Consider the following 13,236-nt stretch of genomic DNA (forward strand, 5'->3'; position numbering starts at 1 on the left):
GTTTCTGTTTTACACATGAGGAAACTAACTGGGAGAGGTTAAGTAATTTGCCCAACGTCACAGAGCTGGTTTGAGGCAGAGCCAGGGTTTGAAGTGAAATCTGACTTGATTCCAAAGCCCTTTGGGGGCTCCCAACGCTGGTTCCAGAGCATGTGCTCCAGGCGTGCTACCAGAAAACAGAAGGAATTTCAACCTGGCAGGCCAGGGATCCACGCTGGAGGTTTTCTTAGGACACCAAAGTTTCCTTAGGAAACACAGGCTTGTCTGGTTCTGTAAGCCTATTGCAAAACCCTCCATTGCTGAGTCATTGAACAGCATCCCAGAGGCTGGAAGGGAGCTTTCCGAAGCTACCTGGTCACTCCCGCCCCCTTCAGGAAGTTCAATGCCAAATACACGTGATATTGAAAACAAGCAAGTCCCTTGTTTAAAAAGATCACAGCCAGTCCTCCCAACTGAAAGTTCTTTCTCAAATATTGTGCCCTTTATGTGGCACAGAAAGATGGTACTGGACAAGAGTTGCAGAAGACCCCATGACAACTAGAAGCAGCACAGAGCACAGATCTGTGAGACTGGGGCAGCCACGGGATCCCTTCCACTCGAATTTCTACTTTGTTGAAAAATGTTCACTGCTCCCACTTCCTGCAGGATGAACTCTCACCTTGGTTTGGGGTTCGAGGTCCCCCATTATGGAACTCGGCCCTCCCTTATTCTCAGCTTGCCTAAAACTCCCCCTGCTTCTGCCGCATGGGTTTACTGTGTGTTCCCGGCGCCCACCTTGGGCTCTAACTTTGTTCACACCAGCCCCTGTCTCCCTCATTCTAACCACCCCAGCCTGAAGTGACCTTGCTTTCTTCTGACCAGTTCCAACTGGCCTCAGCATGTATTTGGCAATAAATCATATACTCCTGAAATGCCCGCTGACAACAATTCTATTGTCTTGGGCTGTTACATAAATCCTTGATTGTTAACTTTTCCCGTGGTCATTTCTTGCCTCTCCAACCAGAGACTGGAGGGCGACAGCCGTGTGTTACCCATCTTTGCGTGTCCACACCCGGTGCCTGACACCTCGTAGATTCCCAGTCAACATCTCTAGGTTCGTTTTGAAGACCGGCCAACTCTCTCTTTGCTCCCACTTTTCTGTTTGTACCAAGAGTATCTTGAACAAATAAAAAGGAATCTGGCAGTATTTTCCTTTCAGGCTGTACTTGAAATTTAGCCTTCTGGAGAGGCTCTGCTGTCTCATTATTGAGAGTCCACTTTATGCCAAGCGTTATGACAGGGCCTTACAGGTAATGCTGGAAGACACTGAGCTAAGAGGACCCAAATAGTTAAGATCCCTAAAACTCTGGACCCGATTTCCCCAACATCCTCAAAACAAACAAATAAAAACCAGCAACAACAAAAACCACTTCTCTGGATGGTTCCTATCTATGAACACCTACCGGAAGCCGAGGGCTCCTAAAAAGAGGGAGGCCAGGTTAGTTCTATTGCTGTTGCTGCTGCTCCCACCATAAAAGACAGCAGAGAATTGGAAACAGGACACAGATCTGTCAGCACATCCTTCTGACGTCACAGCAGGCACTGGTGCTCTCAGGAGAAGGAGGCCGTACCAGGGGAGCTTAGCCAGATATCTTATTTCCAGCAGTTATCCCTGCCACTCCAGAACTACAGAGGTCTCATGATGGCCCAGAGAGGCCTGGGTCTTGCAGCCAGAAGCCACAGCTGTCAATCCACCTCCTAAAAGGATTTCATCCCTCTGAAGACTTGCCTGCAGTTTCCAGGACATCCCAGATCAAGGCAGGGTCTTGACATTAGCCTTTTTTTAAGTTCCCAAGGTGATTTTCATGTCCAGCCGGACCTGAGAACCCCTGGGCTTTAGCTCTGACCTCCTGGGATGCCAGAATGAAGTTTCCAGGTTCTAGCCATCATCTCCATCTCCATGCCTTGCTGGACCCATGGCCTGCAGCAATCCCACTCGGCCCTACATAGCCCAGTTATGATCCAACACCTGTCTAGCACAGACTCCCCCACCACCTGGTGGTGGAATGCAGCCCCTCACATGAGCTTGCTTTGTGACTCTCCTGAAATCACAAACCCTCCAAAGACAAGAGCCATTCTTTGAACTTCTTTACATACCGACAGGGATGAGCCTAGAATGCTATGCACACAGAAGACGTAAGAGGTGCTTAAATACTGCATAGAGGGAGAGACGGACGGGAACAAGGGAGGATAAATGCTTATTAAACAAATATTTATTGTGCATGTACCATGAAGCAGGTGAAGAAACAGTGAACAAGTAAACAGAAGATAAAATAATTTCCCAGATAATGGTAAGTGCGATAAAAAAATAAGTAAACCAACGTAAAGAGATGGGGAATGAATGAATAAATGGATGGAGGAATTTATCAAATGTCTAGTAAATGCAAACTCCACAAACATTTAATTTATATCCACCCAGAGTTTTCCCCACGAAATCGTACAAGAGCAGAGGGAGCCACGGAGTGTCTATATGATTTTGCTAGGGCTGCTGTAACAAAGTACCGCAGACTGAGTGGCTTAAACAGCAGAAATTTATTGTTTCACAGTTCTGGAGACTAGAAATCTAAAGCGAAGGTGTCAGCAGGATTGATTCCTTCTGAGGGCTGTGAGGGCTCTGTTCCAGGCCTCTCTCCCTAGGGTGTACCCTATAGACCTCACTTTCACTTAATTTCCCCTGTAAAGACCCTGTCTAGAAATAAGATCACATTTGAGGTAGTAGAGATTAGGACTTCAACAAATGAATTTTAGAGGAACACAATTCAAGCCATAACAGTGTCCAAACAAAGTTTTCACCTTTCTTTCGGGATCCACATACCGTTCAGGGTTTACCACTTAAAGATTATTTTATTCAGTTGTAAGCTCTTTCAGGGCAGGGACTCTGTAGTTGTTCACACCTATTTCTCAAGTTCCTAGGACCATGCCTGGCACATGGAAGATATTTCACAAATGTTAGATTGAATTCACTTTCGTTCTAGAAAACTCAGGGCCAAGGCTGAAGCCATTTAAACCAGGAAATCAAGAGAGTTGATAGCCTGCGGCAATTCCTGGAACTCTCTGAGTCAAAGGAAATTATGTTTCCATGACACAGAATCTGTCTCTGGATTTCTTAATTAGGGGCATTTGCATGATGAGAGGAGACTTGTTTCTGAATAGTCACTGCCCTCCTCCTCAAATCAATGGCCTCTGCTCCTGACATCAGAGTTACCTCTACAGCAACTACATGAGTCAGAGAGAGAAGGTTTGACTCTCAGGAGGGGAATGAACGGCAGGAAAGGGAGAAAGCATCTTAAGATAGAGACCTCTTACCAGGATGTACAGGCGAAGAAGAGGGCCCACAGTCAGCCTCTTGGTTACCAAATGCAATAGTAACAGCAAAATAGCTTTGACCAAGTGTCTCCTCACCTTCTGGATGTCACTCCTTCCCTTCCAGCTGTTCAGTAAAGGTCTCCAAAGCCCCACACCAACTGGGTCCCCTGCCCTCAGTCCCTGGACCAACTGTGAGAAACCTAACACCCAACAAACCAAACTGTGTGAGCTATACCACCGTCCTGCCTGACATTCCTTGACTCATTGCGGTCTACAGTGGGCTTGCATTGTTCCCCACAGAATTCAGATGTGGTATCTCTCAATCTGCCAACACGGATTCTCTGAATGGGGGGTTCCATACCTCAAGACGTGCTTCCCATGTCTTCTTCCATCACTAAAAACATTGAATGAAGATCTCGCAAAGGCTTTGTTACAATGGGCAGTATTCTTGAGGTCTGCTTGGTCAGATAATCAAGAAAGAGAAGTCAGATGGGTAAGCAGGAAAGTGTTCCCACGCTTTCTCTTCTTCCAATTGGCAACCTGCCTCAGGTATCGAGTCCTCCAGGATGGGCACCATGCAAAACCCTAAGAAAGACTTTTGGAGAATGATCCACAAAGCTAAGGCATGTCAACCAGAACTCTAGACAATAAGAAAGAGAACCTTTTCCTCACACTGCTATGAAGAGGTTGCCAAAGAGCCACAAAGCAGCTGAAAATGGTTAAAAGCAATTAGGGGCTTTTAGTACTGTCTCTGAGGGAAAGAGACAGAGATGGCCAAGATCAAATCCTTGAACTACAGCTTCCCAAGGGAGCTTTGGGGAGAGGACTCTTGGAGCAAATGCTCACAGCTTCTGATCACAGGACTTTGCAGCAAATGCTCACAGCTTCTGATTACAGGACTTTGCAGCAAATGCACACAGCTTCTGATTACAGGACTTTCGACCTTCACTCCAGGAAGTTGGACTGGACCATGTAAGGGCTGGGAGAAATTTGTTTGTTCCTCTGGCCTGAGACGAAACTGAGGCCAGAGAGATGAGCTAACTTGCCTAAACTGTCACACAGCTCATGAGAAGCCAGGAGAACTGGGTCTGTCTAACTGTAGAAGCCCCGGGCCCTGCTCCTTCTGCCTCCCTGTTGCATCCACCCTGGCCTCATTCTAGTCCTCTCTCTAACCTGCTCTGTAATGGCTCTACCTCACTACACATCAGCCTCCTCATCCAAAATACCTTCCTCACGGTCTAGAAGGAGCCCTTGGTCTCTCTCAGAGTAATAAGAATTTGGCTAAGAGGAAAGGACCCTGGAAAAGTGGAGTCCAGCGGGAAAACAGTGAAACAGACCACCCCATCCGGCACCGGAAGAAGGCCATGCCAGGGCCCCTCGTGGTGCCAGAGGAGCCACCCCACATCATTCAGGGGCGCTGGTACGGGATTTCTTTCTCCAGAGCGTTTAATTTAACATGCTGGTGCACCTAGGAACAAAGCCCTTCTATAAGAAAACTAGACAAGCTAAACATTCTTCATGGCCAAACAGTACCACAGCCCTCTCTAGCCACGCTGTTTGAAAATAGCTCTAAAAATAATCTCATGAGCAGCTTTGACGTGCCCCTTCCCAGGAGAAGGTAAACAAGTAAAAGCCAAGGCAGCTGCTGCTCCAGCCGCCTCTTCCTGTATTTGTTTCTTCTCTCAGGGACAAGCGGCTCCCCAACCCCCACCTCTGTTCTTCCTGCTCTCCACGGTTTGTTCCTCCATTAATTCCTCTCCTCCGTAAATTAGACACAGGGGCAGCATCAGTTGCTGACATTTTTTGAGAAATTCTTTACACTTTAGTATGAATTAATTTCTTGCGTAACACTGCCCATCTGACATTTTCGTAGTTGGATCAATATTCTTCAGTAACCAAACTAAGGGACTAGGATGTGGAAGAGGACTGAGGAGGTCACACTAAATGACTTGTATAGGCCATGATGATTCCACACCTGAGGAGACTATAGATGCCTAGAATGGAGCTCACACTTGTGGGTTTGGGCCACTAGATGGCAATTATGCCCCTTTCCACTGTTGCAGCTGGTCCTAGACAACAGGCCTGTCCTGGGAGCCCTGTGATCTGCCCTTGATCTTTTTCTGGTGCAAAGATCTTTGAGAAGCTCGCAAATACCCACTTTCATTACAGCAATCAACTCTTTCTTATCTACCTTTAACTTTACTAGAAATACTTAGAAAATCACTCAGAGAAACATTAAAAGTGAAAAGAGAAAACCCTCATACCCCAGTAGGAGCTCCATCTGACCTATTCTTTATCTCATATTGAGTAAGAGCCTTTGCTTCACTGTCAGTCACCTTCCTTATGTCCTGTGCTTTGGAAAACCTTGGTCCCGGGGACTCCTCTTCGGAGCTGCTCTCTCTTCCCCACCTTTCCCTCAAGGAAGCTTGTCAAGATACTCTGGTTAGACTACTCTCCTGTGCCTCCTTCTCCACCTGGAAGTTCCCATCCACGCTTCTGTGAAGCCTTTTCTAAGTCCTTTCGCAAACTTTAGCCCCACCCTCTCACCAGGTACGTTCAAAACAAATACTTGTTGTAAGTCTCCTGCAGAGTTAATACATCGTTCCATTGTTATTTGCTCACGAGTGTCTTCCTTACTCCATAGCAAGTGTCTAGAGAGCTGGGATAAGGTTTTGTTTATTCTTTCTGATTCCCACAGTGTCTAGCCAATGCGAGCTGCCCACTGCCCAGGTGGAGATTGAAGAGAAAAGAACCCTGTTACCTTCTCTAAAAATCCCAGCTGCCCAGAACTCACCATTATCCAGTCACCATGCACTTTCACATCATCTCTTCTGCCTTGTCCTGGGGCCCAAAGAACTGAATCACAGTATCACTAGGTGGGCGGGTGACGAATGGGGTGTGTTTAGGTGAGTATTTGAGGGGGCATATGTGGAGTGGCATGGAAATACCAACCTATGTCTGCATTCTTCTTGGATACTAATCAATTCCCTTATCTCTGCTTGCTGATGAAGAAATGTCATCTGTCCGGGAGGAGATTACAAAGGCCAAGTGGATGAAAGCCACTTCCATTCGTCTTAACAGTGAGTTCCTTTCCAGCTGTAAGAAAATTATGTCCATGGAAGGACATAATTTGGAATTGTGTGCTGGAATGTTTTCCATCTGCTCTGCTTCCTTCAGAATCTTGCTACTCAATGTGTGGTCCTTGGACCAGCAATATTAGCATCACCTGGGAACTTGCTAGAAATGCAGAATCTCAGGCCGCACCTAGATCTGCTGAATCAGAATCTACAAAATCCCCAGTGATTCACAAGCACATTAAAGTGTGAGAAGACTGACCTACAGCGTACCCGGAGGCCACGGTATTCCATAGCGGGTGTGGCGTCTCTGTAAATTCTGGGGTGTTCTGTCTAGTCCCAAAACGTCAGCTTCACACAGTCAAATTCTGCTACACTTTAGGTGTTTAACAGAAAGCCCATTATTTGACAATGTTGGGGCATTAAACCGCCCTGACACTTCTTCAAGATATTCAGAGTTAACCATAAAGCTCTAATTGGTAGAAACCTGGACCCCAGACCAGGGTCTCTGTCAGGCTTTCAGAAAATTCCTCAGAATTAACCAGGCCATGATACCTGTGACCACCTAGGGTAGTGTGCAGACCAGGTGAAGACAAAATGAAGTTTCTCATAGGTTCTGCAGAAGGCTGCAGTCCAGGTGAGTTTTCTTAGTAAACTGCCTCAGATGATTCTGAGGATTAGCAAGCTGCTTGGGGTGGGAGTGAGGGAGTCATGTGACCTCTGGAGGGCTGCAGCCTGGACTCACTTGAGTGATATTCATGAAGTCTGAAGAGGCCCCTGACTAAAGCGTGGTCAATTCCAGAAATCCTCCACAGAGCGGTAGGCCCAGCAAGGATGGCCTGGGGCTGACTTCAGTCACACTCTGCTTTCTGTAATTGGAATAAGACACTGTTCCCAGGCCTTCCTGAGGTCAGATGAGTTATGGGTCAGAGCAGAGCATGCTCTCAGGGATGATAGAAATCGAGTCCACCAGGGAAAAGAGGCCATGCTATTCACTCATGGAACTGTACAGATTTCCAGGGTTTGTACCAAAGCTCATCCCTGGTGGATGAACATCCATAGGGCAAGACAGGGGGTGAGGCAGCCAGTGTGTTCACGGCCAGCTTAATGTGGAGGAATCTCCTGAGGGCCTACGTGGCATTGTGTGGGGTCCAGAATTCCACAGTTAGGGCTTGACAATAAAGCCAGAAGTGGAACTCCAGAAACGTGTCGAGAACGAGTTCTTGTGCTGGAAAAGTTCCGAGAAACAGAACCAAGAGAGGCAAAGAAATGAAACATACTTTCATAAACCTCAATAAAGATACAGAGTGGAAATGGAAGAAAATGAGGTCCAAGGAGATAAAAATGGGGCGAGACTGGAATTAAAGACCTATTCCATCTATAACCCAATCTTACTCTGAGCTGACCTTGATGTCTACAGAGCTTGTATCATTTACTTTCTTCTTCTATCTTTTCGCTGGTGTGCAGGAAATGATTCCTAGACTCTATTCTTCCTGCTTAGGTCCTAATAGAAGCCTTTCTTCCTCTGTATCCAACCACATTGGCTTTTCCTAACAGAATCTGAAGGGGCCAACAGTCCCTAGTGTGCAAGCATCGACCCATGAAGTATCTAGCCAGAAATTATTCCCAGACCGATGTGAACAATGTGTGCCTTTAACTATATATGTACATAGATATATATATGAATATGTACATTATATATAAGGTTTCATAGCAGGTTTAATAATATTTCCATATTTATAGTATTTCTTAATTTTGTGGTAACAGTTTAATAATTATATATCATTTGTAATTAAACTGTTACCACAAAAATTACCCATAACCCCTTCACCTAAAAGCAACTATTTTTGTCTCTCTATCATTCCTGCGTGCCTTAAAATGACAAATAAACACAGCTGAATATAACCCATGTTGTCCAAGCCCACACCTGTCTAAAATAAAGGAGTCACAGTAATGGTAAAAATGGCATTTCTCTAGCGCTGCTGTCACCTTCAGTTTTGAAATCTGACCACTTTCAAATTCTACCCAAGTATTTGTGGGAGTCCCTAAGCAGCAGCGGGGATGGGGACCATCTCTTGTGTTTGCCCTGTTCTGGAAGCTCTGCTGTTATCCCCTGCATGTCTCTACACCCAAAATGTGACTCCTTCCCCAACATCTCCACCCCAGCGGTAACTGCTGAAGCCACTCAGCCCGTTATAGATTTGCAGTCATTTCAAAGGTCCTCCCCTTCCCTTTATTCCTGCACGGGGCTCTCAATGTCTGACAAGCCTCTGGTTCTCCAGCGTGAGCCCTGCGTGCTGGGCCAACTGACAGGCTGAGTGAGTGACGAGGTGGTGCACTTAGAATCATACAGTGGGACACACTCCGGGCAGACCCATGGTTGTGTAATCGCCAGTGCTGTAGCAGTGGTGCCCCATCCAGAAAGCCCATCAGGACTCAGGGGATGGAGGGTGGTGTTAACAAGGGGGAGAATCTTCAAATTGCTTAAGTTAAAATTTAAATTTAAAATTTACCATCTCCTGCTTTAATGATTAGTGGTAACAAATGATGACACACCTCACAACCTGACATCATTAAGAACTGGAAAGCCGGATGTTTTTTGCTATAGGACTTCAAGGATTGACTCAACGGGGCTGAGAGTCAGAGAAGTCTTCACACAGAACATGAGACATGAACCTGAGCCCGTTTTTAGAGATAAGTGAAACTGATATGGTAGGACGAGCTGGAGAAGGCTTTTTAGGTAGAGAGGATGGTTTGAGCATAGGCAGAGAGGCAGGAAAGCACAAGGCTTGTTCAGTGACCTGTTTGGCTTTAACCACCGGTTATTTAAGAAAGTGGGAGACGCAGCTGGAAAAAAATTTGGGGCTGCCACACTGATGAGAAATCTTAATGCCAGCTCAAAAGTCTGGAATTTTCCTAAAGGCACAGGGAGATATTGAAAGATTCTGTGCACATCAATGACATGATGAAATTGGCATTTTAGAGAAAATTGTTCTGGTACTTGTGTTCAGAAAGTATAGGAAAGAAAATGTGAAAGAGATAAAGACAAATGCATTTAATTGTACCCAGTCTTTGGATTTCTTTGAATCTTGCTCTAAATTGCTTGTTTAAATATACTTATCGCTAATTCTAGTAAACGTATTGAGTACATATTATTCTTGACAATTTAAAAATTTCTATTTTTGATGGCAAAAAAATATCACTGAGTGGAGAGCACTCTTTGTGACTCCATTAACCATGCTTGTCTGAAGCTCAGCTGGGCAAAACATCAGACTATGTCTAATTTACTAGACTGTTAGACTATGTCTAATTCATTATATATAATTTACTGTTGGTACATTAGAAGAAATAGCTCCTAGTGACAACAAATTCATCAGAGAGATTGAAAAATGACACATATTCTGAATTAAACTTTTGGTTAGAAAACCAGAAAAATGTGAGATAAATGTCTTTCAAATATGAAAGGTACATAAAATAAGACGACTTCACAAAAATTGTTTTTTCCTCAAATGTGTCTAATATCTATGTATTTATTTTTCCTATTTAAAAAAATAATGATCTTTTTTAAAGTACTTACATTCATGTTAGACTTATTTCTCTTTGGGTTGTTTTGCTTTGGTATGGGTTGGGTTTCTTGTTTTGTTTTGCTTTGTTATTCTTTAAAAGATATTATAAGAGTAAAATTTTTCATTTTTATTTTGACTTTCTATATTTGTAGAGCTCCCCACCTAAGAGTCTTGATGGGAGCGTATCTTGTCTTCCACTGTAGGAGCTGGAAGCTCAGACTCTCACTGTCCCAGCTCCTTTGTCCTTCGGCGTGGGAAAACATCCTAAGCTCGGTCAGACAGACATGAACTCCCTGGACTTTGAAGCAGGGGCTATTGCCACAAAGTAGCAAGTATGCATGTTGGTGACAGGTGGAGGCAGAAGAGCTTCCAGGTCAAGCAGCGGTGGTTTACAGCATTTAAGGCTGGGCCGCACTGTGAGCTGTGGTGGCCAGGGGTTAGTGGCAGTGGTGGCCAGGGGTTAGTGGCGGCAAACAGCAGTGTCCTCTCCAGACTAGTTCCAGGCGTGGTTTGAGGCCCCCGGGTTACTGCCTTCCTTTGAAACCTGGTTTAGCAGACTGCCAGGTGGTTTTGTAGTTCCCAATATCCTTTCAATAAATTCCTTTTCCACTTAAATCAGCCTTGGTCAGCTTCTATTGCTTGTAAGAACCTTGGCTGATATCATAAGTCCACTGTTTAAATAAAAAAGAATGGATATATATATATATATAGACAAAGCAAAAAATAAGATCACTCATAATCTCCTTTTTGATAACATCCTTTAACTTTTTGTTTAGACTTTCAGAATTTGTTTTGTACATCTGTATACATTAAGACACAGCACACACACCCACACAATTAGGATGCTTTTTGATGCAAGTAACAGAAAACTCAACTTGAATTGTCTCTAACACAGCTGCTATTCTGGGCATCTTGACCTTTAACCTTACAGAGGCCTCATAAACTGAAGAGTACAGACTGACCTCCTAGCCACCCTTAATGATCCTGGCTTGCCTGATCCTATTTTGAGTCTACTAACATCATTTCATAGAGCCAGGAGGTTCTGCTCTCTGCTAACCACAGAGACTGCTTCCTGACTGAATGTGGTACCAGCAGCTGCCTGCCAAAGCTCCAGGCTTTGTGGACCAGCAGAGGCCCACCCCTAAGAGGGCTCTGAGGACCTCCAGAAGAGATCTCCCGTGACAAATGTTTCCTGGACCCATGATCTGTATCTATGATACCTACTCAGGTTCTCCTCCTTGATCTCTTTGCAACCCTTCCTGCTCAGACCCAAGAGTTTCCCTTGGAGCCGGATTCCCATGCTTGTCCTTTCTTGGGCCTGACATCTTCCATGGTTGTCTTGAATTCCGGCTTTGGACCACCCTAAATTCCACCCTTTCCTCATGGAATTTCCTACCTTTAATTGTTCCATTGCCTTACCTCAGCCAGTTCCTGATTTGTGATTTGGTGTTTTGGTCCCAATGCTGGATCCTGGTCAGAATCCTTGGTCTCTGAGCCTGGTGCCAAGAATTGGATCAAAGTACCATTTCTCCTAGTACCAATCAGTACACTGTAATTCTGGCAATCCTGGAAAAGGAAAGTAGCAGAAAAACCATCAAAATCTGAGTACTATGTCAACAGAGGCAATCTGGGAAAATTATGGGCCAATTTTTGTTTTCTTCCTTGGAGTTGTCTGTACTAAAAATTTATATTTTTTAAACAGTGTGATAACTGTGACCAAATGTAATCCATTGACAGCTAGTAGGGTTTATCCATATTAATAAGTCCATATTAGCATAATGACTTTTAAAGTATATTTTAAACCCAACTGACCATTTTTTTCCACTTTTAAGGAGTGGCATAAATTATTCCAACTGATCTAGGAAGGATAGAAAGAAAGTTTGAAAGGTCAAAATATCCACCAGTTATTGGGTGTTGATAATTGCAGAAAGGGCCCCTTTGTTTTAACTTTCAGGGGGTTGTAATAAGTCTAAATAAGCACCAATATCTGTCCTATCCTTAGGCTGAGAGTCCTTGACCTTGGGTTAGGGAACCAAAAGGAGTAGAAGGAGGGATGCAGGATAAGCAATATCTAATGTCTATGAAACCTCCATTTCATCCTAAGTCTTCAGTGGACTCTACCACATACTCAAATGTGTCATGTGAGATTGGAGAGGAGGGAGAAAGAAGGAGGACATCACCAAGAAAACAAACAAGCAGAAGAAGAGCTGAGCTCCATCTTGAGTCGGACAGAACACAGGGAAGAAAGAGCTGCCAAAGGTCAGATGAAAATGAGACATTGGAAACCAGAACTGAAGCCAAGTGACCATGACAATATGAGCTTCCCACTTCCACTACGCCATCCTGGGCAGAGGGCCATGCTGCCTCCTTGAAATGCAGGCAGGAAGTGGGGTGAGGGCCAGATATTTCTTAAGTCTTGAAGGACAAACTCATCTCTGCTGACACCTGGGTTTGGGTCTGGAATATTTTCACCTCCTACAATCTACTTTACTTCTTCAGGAGTTTGCCATTATCTCTATCTGCATTTGCTGCCATATAGGGAGACCCAACAGAGAAAACCAACCCAACAGAGAAAAACACAATTAACAAGCTTACTTCTCATGTAGAACTGACTTCTTGAGTACTTCTCATTGGTCATCAGCGACCCACTGACACTAAATTTAAACAATGTTGCCTAAGAAATCTGCATATTTAAGTTGGACAATACCTTAAACATGCTCACCTGCCTGTGACATCCAAAGAGACAGAGAAAATAGGAAAGAGTGTGCATCTCTGACGGTACAGGAGTGAGTGAACACAGGCATCCATTAGTCAGTGTGTCCTACATAATGAATGAACAAATGGGTGGGTGAGTGAATGAATGAATAAACCCACCCTTCAGAAAATCCTTTCCAGAATAGAACATATTTCTTTAAAAAGTGTTTCCTTCTTTTCCTAATTGTGAAAAATCTGATTATCTGATCTGATCTGCTCTTCAAATTCTGGTCATATTAATTTTCATTTGAATTGTTTTCCCAGAATGATCTCTTCACAGGTCCTGAGTCAAATGCCAAGGAGAGGAGATAGGCTCTCTGCTGGGTTTAATGTGGGAGACAAGGAGTCTTCTCGATTGTTTCCTGTGAGTTCCTGCATGCCCTGGCACTCTCAGCTCTAGGCATAGATCCCCCTAATCTACAAGCTTTGGGTCAGCTTGTTCCTGAGCTGGTCTTGACCACAGCGGGAGCCTAGCCCTATCAGCTGGTGGGGCCTAG

Source organism: Equus przewalskii, chromosome 18 (genome assembly GCF_037783145.1).
Source record: "Equus przewalskii isolate Varuska chromosome 18, EquPr2, whole genome shotgun sequence".
Classification (NCBI taxonomy): Eukaryota; Metazoa; Chordata; class Mammalia; order Perissodactyla; family Equidae; genus Equus; species Equus przewalskii.